Below are 16,009 nucleotides of genomic sequence, written 5' to 3'. Positions count from 1 at the left end.
AAGGAATTCCCACTTGAGCCTCGGCTCAGCATCATTTCATTCACACAATAGCCTGTGAGAGAGGCGGTGTTGCCCCCACTTTACTGATAAAGACACCAAGGCTCAGAGGTGGAAAGAATTGTCCAAACTCACGCAGCTGAGAAGTGGCACAGACAGGATTCGAACCTAGGCCTTTCTGACACCCAAGCTCTGCTATTTCCACTACACACTCTGCTTGTGGTCCATGTGGGGTGGGGATAACGCAGATCCCGGAGGGCCCTGTGGTGCCTGAGAGAAGAAACCACTTTCTGCATTCTGCCCAGACTGGCAGGGACAGTTTGATTTGGGACCTACCCCTGGGACTGTTTCTAGAAGGGGACAAGAGGTAAGGGACCCGAGACTAAGACACTCTTCAAGGCATCACTGTATATCAGGGACCCTTACGCCAGAGTGGACACTGGGTTCCTAGGTCACATCTGGACGTAGCCTGGGAGGTTCAGGGTCTGGAGGCCGCTGCTTCCTACCTCCTGGGAGGCCTCCTGTCTGCGGGACAGGACACAGGATGCGGGGGGCAGCCCCTCTGGAGAGAGGATCTAGAATGGGAACCTTGGGTCAGGTGTGTACCCACACCATAGGAATTCTCCAACATTCCAGAACCTCCTGGATTTGATCAAGGGACTCCATCAAGAAAGGGCTCTTATTTCCCCTAAATGGGTGAAATGGGCTCTTATTCCCCCTAAAGGCAAGACAACCACAGCAGGTTCAAGTACACGGGAGGGTGAAATAGACCTTCCCCTGTGAGCCAGCATTTAGACACCTCCTCCCCTGAGGACAGTGTAAACAAGAAAAAACATGTGCCCATCAGGTAGGCATCTGACAGCTTTCAGAGACCCCCTAAGGGGCCTCTCCTGTGTGCCAGACCAGCTTGGCCCCAAAGAGCCCCTGTGGTGGCCAAATTCATTCCAGGGCTTGGCTGAATAGCAAAGCAACTAAACCCTGATCGCTGGTCACACACTGTCGCGTCCCGAGGGTGCAGGGGCGCCGAGGGGGGCCAAGATGTCTTGAGAAGCCAGGCGCCAATTGGAAAGACTGCTCAGCGCGTAGCTCCATACAGCTTGCACCCGAGAGGTGAGAAGAGAGGCTGGGCGGAGGCTCCAGGGAAGGGAGGGCAGGACGTGCATTTTCCTGGTGAATTTCATTCCATTTGGCCTGGTCCCTGCTGGGACATGTGTTGACCTCAAAGGGACTGGCCATCCCAGTCTTGGCATCACTGGCGAACTTAAGCCCTGGAATGAGCAGTTCTTAATAAAAAGTATGTCTATATGACCCTGCACTCAAAAAATGATGACCTGATGGAAAAAGGGAAAGGCTTTTCTTCTGCTTTATTGAATAAACAATATTCTAGAAGTGAGGGAGGGATGGGGACAAAGTCATTCTTCTAATCAGATTTCCCCAGGTGCCTGCAGGGGGTTGAATTCCTAGTTCCAGGGGTCCCCCTCAAGGCCGCCAGAGCAGGTATTTGAGGCCACATCAGCATCCCCAGTAGTGCATCCGAAAGGAGCTGAAAGAAAGAATTCCATTAGCCACCTCGAGCCTGCAGTTGTAAAGCCCCCTCTAATTTCTGGGTTCACACCTCGTGTGTCCCTTTCTCTGAGTGATGGCCAGTTTGCAGCTCTTCCAAGCCAACTCAAAGCCTCCTTTGAGCAGCTCTAGAATGCAAAGGCTGTCAGAACCTTGTGGTGCTGGAACCAGTGGAAAGAAATGGGAGAGATTCAAAGAAAAAACTCAAGGCAGACAGGATTCCAGCTCCAGTCATGTGCTGGGCTGTTATGGAGGAAGAGGAATTACCTCGGTTGGTTGGGGAGTGGTCCAAGTGTGGAATCTCTTTTAGAGAGTCTGCCCAGGCTAAGCCCTCTGGCAACCATGTTGGAACGGAGGGCCCTCTGCTCTGGCCAGGCAGTTGGAAGAGGGCTGGACACCTGCCTGGGGCTGGCCAATCAGATTCTCTGAGAATTTGGAGCCAGAGCTGAGGGACATTCACTGAGGGTCATTCAGAGCCAAATAGACATAAACTTGACTGCTGTGGAGGCCACATTTGGCCTCACGTCTGACAAAGCAGAGATTGCTGGTTGTACATAAAGCAAAGTCCAGAGTTGCTGAGGACAAAGGCAGAGACTCTGGGCCCCTGACCAGGTGCTCTCTGAGGTCTAGGTGTTTTTGTTCTTTTTTGAATGGTTTGTTAAACCATTTTGAGTGGGCATTCTTCCTTGCTCCCAAAATCACCTAGACTGAAGACCAAGGGCAGAATAGGGCCCAGGAGTAGCAGACACAGGCAAACAGATGCAGCTCAGTGCGAGAAGATTGCCCTAAAAGGACTGTTCCTCAAGAAATGGGCTGCCTTCAGCGGTGGTATGTTTCCCACAACTGGAAGGACCCAAATAAGACTGTTAAATACAGCCAGTATGGAGATGGCCAATTGTCTCAGAGTTTGGACAGTTAACAACCATTAAGGCCCCTTTCCGCCTGATGGAAGGTTTGGAAATGCTTGAGCTCTTCTCTGAGCTCCATCACCAGCATCTTCATCCCTGCCGCTCCCCCCCCACATTTCCATGCCAATCCCCAGCTCCCAGTGACCACTGGAGGTTGTGGCGGCAGGGCAGCAGGACCAACAGTGGCAAGGGCAACTCCCCAGGTCAGTCCTGGAGCCCAGCGGGCTTTGCGTTGGCTGTAGAGGGACCGCGCCTGAAGTCTGGACCACCCACGTCGTTTGCAAAGCCTGGAATGCAATCTCCCCTTTGCCTTTTGAAACCCCACTCCCTGTCTCTTTCCAGGTTACCTCATTTCTCAGAAGCTCCGGTTTTGCTGATTCTGAAAGAATCTGCGAATTGCCCTGGAAACTCATGACCTCACTGGGAAGACCAAGGTGTCCCATTGGCCGAGGGAGACTGGGGGCGGGCCTTCTTGTCCCCCACTATGCTGGGCATCCCCTCATCACTCCAGAACACCTTACTTCATGAAGTCTGGAGATTTGGCCATCGCGTGTTCAAACTCTGAGAAAGACAGCATGTTGTCATTGTCCAGATCTGACTCATTCAGGACCTGGACAGGGGTGCAGAAGGAGCCAGAGAACAGAGAATCAGAAAGGGAGATGGGGGCGCAGGCGTGGGGGGCAAGGACCACATGCTGAGCACTACCATAAGCCAAGCTCTCGCTGGGTGCTTAGCATCCCTGGAGTCCCCTGGGAGGCAGGTGCTCTATCCCTGCCCCAGACAAGGACACGGAGGTGCAGAGAGATGAGGTCATGTGCATGGCTGTCTGGGACCTTGTGGGCTGGTCTCATCATGGGGAGAGTCCTCTTGGTGCCTCCAGGACAAACTTGAGAGTGAGAATGGATGTGGGGTGATGGACAGGGTGACATCCCCCACCTGCTCTTGTCACCCTGTCACAGGCAGGGGCTCTGCACTGCAAGGGGCTCAGTCAGGGTGGGGAGACAGCGATGAGCCCTCATGGTTTTATCTGCTCCTACTTCCCATCCAGACCAAAATGTTCTCATGGTCTTAGGACAAATGGGTGCATGGTTGTCTTCATGTCCTGCCATACTTTGGACTGTCACTCTAGGACATCCGGGCATTGTGCTGGAATAATGTAGGAGAGGGGATGTTGTGAAGTGTGCATCTGAGGCTGACCTGCTGTTGGCCCACCTGCCTGCAGTGGCTGCAGTGTTGCTGGGAGGGCCCCTTGGGGTGGGCTACGGATCTGGAGACCCAGGAAGGGAGTCATGATCCTGGAGGAAGGACAGAAGATTGGGAGTAGTTGCTTCCAGTGAGCACCCATCCCTCAGTGCCCCTCACCCTGCCTGCCATCAAGAGGCTTCAGGTGATAGCGGGGCCCACGCCAGCCACCGTCCCGCAGCCCAGGGCACACACGTGGCTGGTGAGGTCGGTCAGCAGGTCCTCTGACACGTCGTCGCTGTTGAGCAGTCGGAGGATGATCCTCTGCAGGTCCTCCTCGTTGATGAAGCTGTTCTCATTAAAATCTGCAAAGAGGAGGCAGGGCCTGAGAGGAAGGGTGAGAGGAAAGGGGCTTCCTCGGCCTCCAAGAGTCCTGGGGCCATGGCGCCAGCCAGGACCTACAGACTCCCACCAGCCCCTGGGAGGCCCCGCAGAGCCCAACTATACCAGGTGGGCCTAGAACCTGGGACTCAGGGAGACCTGGGCAGGCCTAAGGGGTGGGGCTCAGCAACAGCAGGGAAGGCTGCAGGCAAAGGTGGTGCTTAATAATAATAATAATAGGCATTGGTTGGGTCTGTACTACCTGCTCAGACTTTTCCTGAGATCTTCACCTGTTTTAAGTCACTGAGTCTTCACAATTAACTTTTTATGAGTCTCACTTTACCAAAGGGAAACTGAGGCACAGAGGGTTTTCTGGTTTGTCCACACAGCCAGGAAGTGGAAGGGCTGGCATTCAGACCTGGCTAGGCTGGTCCCCGGATCCCACATCTACCATCATGCTGTGGAAATCCCAACCCTGGAACTTACAAGTCAGTATATCTTTTGGTGGCTAGGAGTTGGGCACCAAGGAGGAGTAGGAAGCAGTCTGGCTTTGGAGCCAGAGGACCTGGGCACAAGTCCCTGTTCCTGTCACCCTGCATCAGGCACAGAGATGCACCAGGCTGGGTCCTGCCGACAAGGAGCTCCCAGGCTGGGTTGGGGTGCAGGGGAGACTGTCAGGTACCAGAGTGGCTTGGCTCCAGGAAGAGAGGAACAGGCATCCCAAGGACCCCAAGTGTTTCCAGATGGGCGTGTTCTTGTCTAGTTGGGGTTGGGGGTGTGAATGAGGAAGACTTCTTGGAAGAAGAGGCATCAGAGAAGGACTAAATGGCTTGGGACTGCAGAGGTGGCAATTGGAGGAGGTGTCAGGGTCAGGGTCACTGGGGACAGTGGCAGAGAAGGAACAACGCCAGGTGAGGGGAGTGGAGGCTTGGGAGAAGGTCAGGGGTTGTCTGGAAGGTGAGCCAAACTGAAAAGGGCCTTGAATGCCAGGATGAGACAATTGTACTGACGTTCTAGACAGCCCTCCCGTGGGACACCCAGCACAGTCCCTGAACTGCTCATCAGCCATGTAGTAAATGCAGTCAACTTAGGCAGGTACAATAATTACCACCATGACAAACAGATGTGCCAGGCTATGGTCTAAGTGCTTTGTATTTCACTGCATTTAATTCTCATGACACAGATGCAGAAACTGAGACACACAGAGACTAAATAACCATGTTTACTTCCTTAATCTCATTTCAGCCTCTTACCTCATCAATATGCTGATGAATCCCAAATTTGTGTCTCCAGCCTGGGCTTCTCCCTGAACTCCAGGCTCATATATCCACCTGCGTTCCTGCCCTCTCTACCTGGAGGACTAACAGTTCTCTTAAACTCAACCTGTCCAAACCCAACTCCTGAAACGCCCCCCGCCGCCCTGCCCCCTAACCTGCAGCGCTCAGAGCTGTCCCTTGGCGAATGGGTAACTCCACCCTTCCGGTCTCTTGGCCAATCAGGTTGGAGTCATCCTTGACCGTCTTCTCCCCTCCCAGCTCTAGCTCCAGGGGCAGTAAACCCCGCCTGAGGTCTCCTCCTCACTGCCCTGCCTCCACCCTGGTCCACTGCCCTGCCTCCACCCTGGTCCAGCCGCCATCACAGCTCTCTAAGACCCCGCAGCAGCCTCCTGACCAGCTTCCCTGTTCTCAGTCTGCCCCCGTCGGTCTCTTCTCCACTCAGCAGCCAGAGTGGTCCCGTTCAGCCTTCACAGCCTCCCATCTCAGCCAGAGGACAGCCCGGTCCCGACAGTGACCCCCGAGGTCCACCCTGCCCTCACTCTGTCTCTTTGCCATTCCTCCGTCGGGCCAGGCATGCTCCTGCCTCAGGACCTTTGCACTGTGGTTCCCCCTTCCTGGAACACACTCACCCCAGAGTTCCTTTGTGTCTTTATTCCAATGCCAGCTTCCCCCCAGGGCACTGCTCAGAACCTGTCTCAAATTACACTTCCTGTCCCTTTCCCTGCTTCATTTTCTCCCAACACCGAAGACTACCTAACACACTATATGTTTCACTTGTCAGCTTGTTTATTTCCCTCCACCAGAACATAAATTCCACGAGGGCAGAAAGTTTTATCTTTTGGTCACTACTGTATTCCTGGCTCCTAGAAGAGTGCCTGGAACAGAGCAGGTGCTCAATGAATATTTGTTGAGTGAGTGAATGAATGAACCACCCAAGGTCACACATTGGTAAGCGATGGAAACAAGGGGAAACCCAGGAAGTCTGACTCTAGGGTCAGTCTATGTCCCCGATCACTCATAACTCTAAAATGTCCAATTTTTAGCTGGGCCCAGAGTGGAGGAGTGCATTTGCTGATGTCATGGGATCTTTCTGTGGTAGAGCCAAGACTTTTGTCTCTGTTTCCCAAGGAAGGGTATGGATGTGGAAGGTACAACTAAGCACCGAACCCCTTAAGCAGGTGGCTCTCCCCTGGCTGGATGTTGATCAGCCACAGGGGCCGGAGGCTAAGGCCCAAGATGTTCATCTGAGCTCTCCCTGCACAGCTCTGCTATGACACGCCATGGGTAATGGATCAGATCTGGTTGGGGGGGGGGGCGTGCAGAGGGGCCAGCACTGGACTGGAGGGAGTGGGTCCCCGCAGTGACATTGCACTGCTGATGAGAAGCTCTGCAGCCTGTCCCTGAGCCCCCGCATTGTCCCCAGGAGTCCTGCTGGCCCAGCTCCCATATGCAGAGACTGCAGCAAAGCGACATGGCTTTGGTCCCAAGCCATCTGAAAACAGAATAATTTGCTGGAATAAAATGTAGACCTGGACAGTTCCCCTTCTTTGGTGGTGCAAGGGCAGAACAGCCTGGGAAGGGGCTGGGGGCAGGGAGTTCTAGGCTACTGGCCAGTCCATGTGGCCTCAGCAGCTTCATGACCTGCGTCCGGCCACTCTGGGGAGAGGAGGGTCTCCTTCTTGCTGTTTCCCAGCAACGAGGGAGATTAGAGAGCTGGTGGGCTCAGCCTTCATGTCCCCCCAAAAGCCTCTGACCATCCTCATCCCAATCTCTCTGTCATGTTATTCCTTGCAATTTACAAAGTACTTTCACAAAAATCAGCTCATTTGATTGAGTGAGGCAAGGCAGGCTTTCACCACTATTCCCACGGGAACTGAGGTTGCCTCTTCGCCTCTCCCAGCCACTCGCATCCCTGTGTCAGATCCTGGGAAGGTCTGGGAAGATCCGCTGCTGGTGCTCTGGCACCTGCCTGAGGGTAATTCACAACTGGTGGAAGCCGTGCTGACTGGAGCAGGAAAGCAGTGCTGGGATGCTGGTCTCTGACAGGTAGAAAGTCTCCCCAGAGGTGCTGAGAGAGGGGGATCGATAAGCTGGAGGCCAGGAGGGTCCCTCAAAGCAGAAACTGGAGCCCAGTAGGTATGTCCTGGTCAGTGTGGTTGGCCTGCTGGACTTGACCGAGAGCCATTCACGCCTTCCTTCTTCCTAACAGAATTGCAATTCTTGTTCACGATGACACCATGTCCAGCTTAAAATACTCAACCTTCCAGTCTCCTTTGTGGCTATGCGTGACCATGTAACACAGTTCTGGCCAATGAAGTTCTGGCCAAAGTTGCTGGGTGGAGCCTCCAAGAAAGTTTGTAAAAGAAGAGTAGACTTCATCTGTGGCTTTGAACGTCCATTTTGTCCTTATCCCCTCTCACGTCCCTTTTTCTTCCTGCCTGGAATGACGAGATGCCTGTAGGCACAGAAAATATCTTGTGCCTCTGAGGACAATAGTCCCATTAAAGATGGGAGATTAAGAGGCTTGAAGGAGCCAGGCCCTTGGTTACTTCCTGGAGACATTACCTCAGCTCTGGACTGCCTGAATCCAGGATTTTTTTTTAAACAGGGATGTTCTTACACATAATTAAGTGCAATCCTAACTGATACAGTAGGTCAGAGCAGTAGTTCTCAAACTCTGCTGCACCTTACAATCACCCTGGTGGTGCAATGGTTAAGAATCTGCTTGCCAATGCAGGGGACACGGGTTCGAGCCCTGGTCCGGGAAGATCCCACATGCTGCGGAGCAATGAAGCCTGTGTGCCACAACTACTGAGCCTGCGCTCTAGAGCCCGCAAGCCACAATTACTGAGCCCATGTGCCGCAACTACTGAAGCCTGTGTGCCTAGAGCCTGTGCCCTGCAACAAGAGAAGCCACCACGATGAGAAACCCACACACCGCAACGAAGAGTAGCCCCCGCTCGCCGCAACTAGAGAAAGCCTGCATGCAGCAACAAAGACCCAACACAGCCAGAAGTAAATAAGTAAAATAAATAAATTTATATATATAAAAAAAAGAATCACCCAGAGAGTTTTAGAAAAGCCCACCAACCAGGGCATACCCAACACCATTACATCAAATCTCTGCAGCTGGGACCCAAGCAACCATAGGCCTTAAAAACTCCAGGGGTAATCCCAGTGTACAGCCATGTGGGAGAATCAGTGGGTTAGAGCCATGCTTCTGAAACTATAAGGTGCAGAGGAACCACCTGGGGGTCTTGTTAAAAGGCAGATTCTGATTCAGTAAGTGGAAGGTGAGACCTGAAATTCTGCATTTCTAGCAAGCTCTCTGGCAACGTTGATGCTGCTGGTGCAGAGGCCACACTTGGTGTAATGAGGGGTTAAAACACTGAGTTAGGTCTTCAGACTTTGGCTAAGAACCATCATCAAGACCATCACCAGCACCATCCTCTCCTTTCTTCCTCCTTCTCCTGACCCTTCTTTTTGTTCCTCCTCTTCTTCCTTCACTGCTACCACTACCACCTTAATTTATAGAGCAGCCATCATGGGCCAGGCACCAGGCTCAGAGATTCACACATCCCATCTCTAATCTTGCTGACAGCTCTGTGAGGTAACAAATCTTCCGAGCCCAAAGAGAATTCAGATTTGCCTGAGTCTAGCTGATGAAGCCTTGGAGTTTATGAGTCCCTAGGCATCTATTTGCACTGCTGATTTGCATGAAGGCTCTGTGCTTTTTGTTTTTGTACTTGAGCTCAAGGAGGAAGGAAACTGCCCGAGGGGGCCCTGGAGAGAGGGCGGGGAGGAAGATACAAGGACAATGTGGGGGACAGGGAGTGTCTGCTCCTCGATGTGACCTGAGGACCCTGTCTGACTTCTCAGGAGGAAGGGCATTCTCCCCATTCCTGAGCTGAACACAATTGAGCTCCTGAGTCTTGAACAGCAAGAGAACCTGCTACTCTTCTAGTTCCCTAAAGGTTTGTGTGCTTTTGTTTGTTTAGCTCTAGAAACCACGGAAAGACAGTTGAGGCAGACAACTTTTGGAACATCTGCCCAGGCTACTCTTTTTTTTTTTTTTTTTTTGCGGTACACGGGCCTCTCACTGTCGTGGCCTCTCCCGCTGCGGAGCACAGGCTCCGGACGCGCAGGCCTGGCGGCCATGGCTCACGGGCCCAGCCACTCCGCGGCATGTGGGATCCTCCCGGACCGGGGCACAAACCCGTGTCCCCTGCTTCGGCACGTGGACTCTCAACCACTGCGCCACCAGGGAAGCCCTGCCCAGCCTACTTTTTACCATTTCTGAGCAGCATCTCCACACCCCCGTGGTTGGCCTCTGGAGCCATGTTTATTTATGTGACTCTCCTTCTTCTTGATTGTGGTTTAGTGGACAAGGTTGGTCCCCTAACCTAGGGGCAGCTGGATCCCTGGTTTGGCTGAGCCAATCAGCATCTCTTGAGAAAACAGAAGTGAGAAACAGAGATGCTTGTGGCTGGTCAGTCATAGTGAAGCCCGAAGGCCATGTGGAGGCCAGGGTGGTCATCTTTGGCCCATAGGCACAGAGGCATAAAAATCAGATCATCAGAAAGAGAAGGTGCGCAGAGAGAAGCAGAGATGAGAGACCAGGCAGCAACAGAGAGAAAAGGAGAAAGTAGCTACCTCGCTTCCTGACCACTTTCCAGCTGCATCCCAGGCTCTCGGGAGGCCTGCTTCACGTCTACCATGGGCTCCACACTGCTTATAGTGAACAAGCTCTAGTGCCCTCCTCCCCCCATGATCTGCACCTCTTGGCGTTCACGCTTTTGTATAATCCACATACCCCTCTTGTGTGGGTGGGCACTTACTTCTAAGCAATGGAATTTGGCAACAGAGATGTCATTTCCTGATTACAATATGTTATATTGCCAGCAGACTGGCTCCAGAGACTCCCCAGCTGTCTTTCAAGAAGCAAGTGGCCATGTTGGAAGGTCCATGTGACGAGGAGCACAGGTCACCCTCTGGAAACTGAGGGCAGCCTCCAGTCAACAGCCAGAGAGAAGTCAGGGCTCTAAGTTCTGTAGACACAAGGAAATGAATTCTGCCAACAATTGGAGTGAGCTTGTAAGTAGATTCATCCCCCATCAAGCATTCTCTAGGCGAGCATGCAGGCCAGCCAAAGCCTTGACCGCAGCCTTGTGAAACGCTAAGGCGAGGACCCGACTAAGTTGTGTCCAGACTCTTAACCCACAGAAACTGTGAGATTATAAATACGTGTCATCTAAAGCCACTAAGTTTGTAGTGATTTATTTACACAGCGATGGAAAACTAATGTACTGCTGCTCTTCATCTGTTGTCTTTAAAATATTTTATTTTATTTTATTTATTTATTGTTGGCTGTGTTGGGTCTTCGTTGCTGCACGCGGGCTTTCTCTAGTTGCGGCAAGCAGGGGCTACTCTTCATTGCAGTGCACAGGCTTCTCACTGCGGTGGCTTCTCTTGTTGCAGAGCACGGGCTCTAGGCACACGGGCTTCAGTAGTTGTGGCTCACAGGCTCTAGAACGCAGGCTCAGTAGTTGTGGCGCATGGGCTTAGTTGCTCCACAGCATGTGGGATCTTCCCGGGCCATGGCTTGAACCCGTGTCCCCTGCATTGGCAGGCAGATTCTTATCCACTGCGTCACCAAGGAAGCCCCCATCTGATGCCTTTTACACAGGTAAATTCCTGTTACTTACAACCTGAAGAGAGCACGTAGCCTGGGCCAGCATTTTCCATTCAGAAGAGCTGCTCCATCCAGAACAGTACTGACAGAAGACAGAAGAGGCTAGAGGTAGCACAGCATGTGCTCTGTGGTGGAAGGCCTGACAGAGGGTAGCACAGCTCCTGAACCAGAACTCCTTGAATACCTTGGAAACTCCCTGGGGACTCCCAGAAATACATGGGGTAAACAAGGAGGAAGACTAGTGGATGGGGGTGGGGACTACTAAGCCAACTGAATTTGGGTATGCGATTTCGCTTGTACTTACCCTGCTTGATGTTCACTGTAAATGTGTGTCATCAGATTTGGGACATTTGGGGCCATTATTTCTTCAAATACCTTTTCTGCCCTGTTGATTCTCTCCTCTCCTTCTGAGACTCCAGTTAAATATATATTAGAACTTCCTGTTGTCCAGCATGTCCCTCAGGCTCTGTTCCTTTTTTCTCTTCATATTTTTTTCTCTGTGTTCTTCAGATTGGATTATATTTCTATTGATCTCTATCTTCAGGTTTACTGACTCTTTCCTCTGTCATCTTGATTCTCCTGCTAAGCCCATCCAGCGGATTTTTATTTCAGATAGTTTATTTTTGAGTTCTGTATTTTCCATTTGATTCCTTCTTATAGTTTCTATTTTTCTGCAGAGAATTCCTATCTTTCCATTCGTCAGGAGCATATTTTCTCTTACATCATTGGGCATGATTATAATAACTGTTCAAAGATACTTATCAGCTAATTCCAACATCTGGGATGTTGGAATCAGTCCCCATTCTTGAGAATGAATCATTAAAAAAAATTTAATATATTGAATAATTTTGGATTGTATCTTAGTCATTATAAACGCTCTATGTGGAAACTCTGGATTCTGTTATATTCTTCCAAAGAGTGCAGAATTTTTGATTCTACTGGGCAACTGATTGGACTTAAAGTGCAAACCCTGTCACACAGGAACCTTGTTAAAATGCAGTGGCAGCTCAAATCTCCATTCAGTTCTTTTATCCTTACCTGAGTTGCTTTGAGTCTGCCCTGGTATATATGGTTTAGAGGTCAGAATGAGATTTGTTCATAGTTTTTACACAAACTTTGGCTCCCTTCTTCTGGATTTCTTTCATGGACTCTCCCCTCTTTTCACTTTTGAGGGGAAAAGTGCCCCGAACTCTCTGATTCTTCAAGTCAGAAAGGGATCAGGGTTTCTATCAGTCCATGGTGCCACTTACTGAAGCTCAGCTTCAGGCTGAAAAAGTAAAACACTAAAAAGGGGGAGAATCATTCAGTACCACTTCCTTTTTTCAAGTGCCAGCTCTGCTTCTGGTAGCTTTCTAGTGTCACCAGGTAGCTGATATTTAGATTTTGTTTGGAACCTATAGTAGCTACCTGCAGAAGTGACAGTATGACAGGAGCTTACTCAGCTGTTCTCAGCAGGGGAACCTGTGATTTCATTTGAGTCCACGGAATACCAAGCTTGAGAACAGACCAGATACAAAAATATCATTAAGCCCTTTTTACAGATGGGAACACTGAGCTCTCATAGGTCCATCTGGTTTAAAAGCCCTCCACCCCATTCTATCCAACTCCACTTGGATGAGGCAGGAATAGGATGGTGTCCACCATGTGGAGGCAGAGGGGGGGGTGCTGACAGGAAAAGAAGGCAGGTGAGATGCCAGACTATACAAACCTTAATGTACACGTCCTTTGGGCCAAGGATTTGTCATGAGGAGCTTGAAGCCTTGCATGTGGTCTGTTTGAAGGCTTCGTTTCTTTCCTTTTGGTCCCTTTTGAGAATTTCAGGGATCCTGGATGTGCTAAGTGTTCGTGAGGAAGGGTTTGTGAAACTACTGAAGAGCAGAACTTTAGCGGAGCCTTGTGGCTCCCAGACAAGATCAGAAGCAAAAAAATGTCATAGGACCTCAGAGATGATCTCAACCCCCTCATTTTTAAGATGAGGAAACTGAGGCCCTAAAAATTAAAATGATTTTTCCAAGATTTCTTAGCTATTTAGTGGCTGAACTAGTTTCAGTGTTTAAATCTCTTAACTTCTTCAAAATAAACATAACTCCTTCATACCCATATATAGTCCTCTCTTTCTCTCTCTATCTCTCTCTGGCCTGCCCACACTACGGTCATGAAATAGCAACACCGATGACTCCATTTGCCTCTGATGGCATGGAGGGGAAGTCATCAATCCATGACAGTAGTACTCCTCAACCGTTAAAAGAAATCTACAGCACTTGAGAAGCATAGTGCCCATAAATACTCAAGTAAACCCCAGTTAACATCATCACATCAATGCATTGACGTCGATGGATTCCAGTTGCGGTATTTATTCTATGGCAATTGTCCCACCACTCGATCCCCACAGCACCCACCGTAAATGCGGAAGGCATACTCAATCTTCAGGCTGGGGCAGGCCTGCTCGCTAAACACAGATGCCAGGCCCAGCACACCCTTGAAGGAGAACACATCATTCTGGGAGAACACTCTGCAGATTCGGTCTCTGAAAGGGTTGACCTGTGGGTGGGGAGGAGGAGAAAGAGGAGGGAGGCTTATCAAGGTCAGGTTCATGCCTCCCTGGGTCTTGTTAATCTATCAGAAGCACAGTGTCCTGAGTTTGAGAAGAGAACAATAACAACAACCTAAATATTGGAGTAGATGTTGGGTCAATAAGCCAGGACCACGGACACGATGGAGGGTACCTGGGCTGAAGGACCAGTTAACATCACTCTCCCCACTGTCCTCTCCTCCTGCACGTACATTCCACAGGCTCATTGTTTGGTTGTTATTCTCTTTTATGCTTATTAATTTTGTATGTAAAATTTGGGAAATACCCCCCCAAAGTATTAAAAATGGGATAAGAATTGTTTATAATTCACTCTCCAGGGTTACCTACTATCAACATATTGATGTAGAAGTCAGACAGACCCAGGTTTCAGTGCTAGCGTCACTATTTACTAGTGATTATTTTACATAATCTCCAGAGCCTAAGATTTCTCATCTACAAGATAGGGTGGGATAATACTATACTTACTTAATAGGTTTGTTGTGAGGATTAAATAGGATAGGTTTAAAATTGCACAATGACTAATAAATAACACTCAACAGATGGTAGCTGTAAGTTGTTACATAACATCTACAGATATTATAATTTGTACAGCAATTTTCATTTTTAAACCAACTAGTTCTCAAATTCGAGTCCCAAATGAGTAAGGGTCATGTGAGTTTAGAAACTCTGATTCCCCTCAACTGGGCCTGGCCAGGGTCATTCATGAGCAGGCCCTTCTGAGCTGGTACCACAAGGTTCTAAGCAAACACCCCAGCCACTTCTCAACCCGTTCAGAGGCAGCTCACTAAGGCCACCTTGCTACTCTCCATCCAGGCCCCAGGAATGGGCAGGTGGGGTGGGCTGTGGGTTAGAAGGGAGGGGCAGATCTAATGAGAGTTAAAGTCACAGAACAAGCTTGGCAATATTTAAAAGTAGCGGCATCCTTTGGCATCCTCGTCCTCCTGCTTTCTGTGTCTCTAATCCACCCCCACCTGCTAAGATTCCTTGGCCCGCCATTGCTCAGGGGCCCAGCCCGTGCCTGCTCTAAACTCACCCTGCCTGCTGGCAGGCCTTACCAGATCCCAGCTCTGTTCTGGTGTTCCAAAATGACCCCTGATCCCTCCCTTCTCACCAACCAAAATTCCTTTTCCTTAGATGCATCTCAGCTAAGGAAGCTATTCGATCCTGCAAATTCACACAGCAGTTCCTCAGTATTCCAAATTTTTAGTTAGTTGAAACAAATCTTTAGTTGATTTTTCTAGTCCCCTTTCACTGACAAGGTATTTCTTCAAGGCTCCAGGCTTCATGCAAAAGGATTAGTTCCACTGCACACACGGCCCTATCATCTCCCTCACTAAACCCCGTCCCCAGCCTCTCTGAGCCCCTGTCCTTGTCTATCACTCCTTAGGGCTGCCCTAGCTTCAGCCAGCGCTTCATTCTCTGGTTTTGATGTCTCCATTTTGGGGTCATGAAAATTTCTCTTTCATTTCTTTTGGACTCAGCTACAATGTTAAAATCTATGGTTTAATTTTATTTGGTATTCCTATATATTTGAGAAGGGAGAGAGGACATTCTGAACCACCTCACGTGGCTGTGTAATTCTCAAACCTTAGTGAGCATACAAGTTATCTGAGATCCTTCTTAAAAACATGAATTGTAACTCCCACCCTCAGAGATCCTGATTCAGAAGGTCTGGGGTGTAACCCAGTGTTATGGATTGAATTGTGGCTCCCCCCAAATTTGTATGTTGAAGTCCTGATCCCCAGTGCCTCAGAATGTGACCTCATTTGGAAATAGGGTCTCTGTAGACGTGATTAGTTAAGATGAGGGTATATGAAGTAGGGCGGGCCCTGCATCCAATATGAATGGTGTCCTTATAAAAGGGGAAGTTTAGATACAGAGACATGCACTCAGGGAGAACACCACGTGAAGATGAAGGCAGAGATCGGGGTGACACGTGTACAAGCCAAGGAATGCCAAAGATTGCCAGAAAACTACCAGAAGCTAGGAGAAAGGTATGGGAAAGATTCTTCCTCACAGCCCTCAGAAGGAACCAACCCTGCAGACACCTTGATCTCAGGCTTCCAGCCTCCAGGACTGTGAGACAGTAAATTTCTGTTGTTTAATCTACATAGTTGTGATACTTTGTTATGGCGGCCTTAGTAAACCAGTACACCTAGGAATCTTCACTGTAGCTAAGATTCTCAGGTGACAGGATTAATCCCATATATATCTCTATATACACATATATGTTTGAGGAGTGGCCAGGGTCTGGGAGAATCCAGGCTGCCCCGTTAGATCTTCCAGACCAGCTCTTATCTCCTCCGTCTTTTACCCTCCACCTCCCCTAGAAAAGCTTGGTTTGCCTGCTTCAGATGAATCCTGCTAAGGGCAGTATTCTGTGATGTGTTCCACCTAGCTAAGTGCCTTTACAGAT

The sequence above is a fragment of the Mesoplodon bidens genome (assembly GCF_964165515.1).
Source record: "Mesoplodon bidens genome assembly, chromosome: 14".
Taxonomy (NCBI): Eukaryota; Metazoa; Chordata; class Mammalia; order Artiodactyla; family Ziphiidae; genus Mesoplodon; species Mesoplodon bidens.
Note: the sequence above shows the minus strand (reverse complement) of the source record.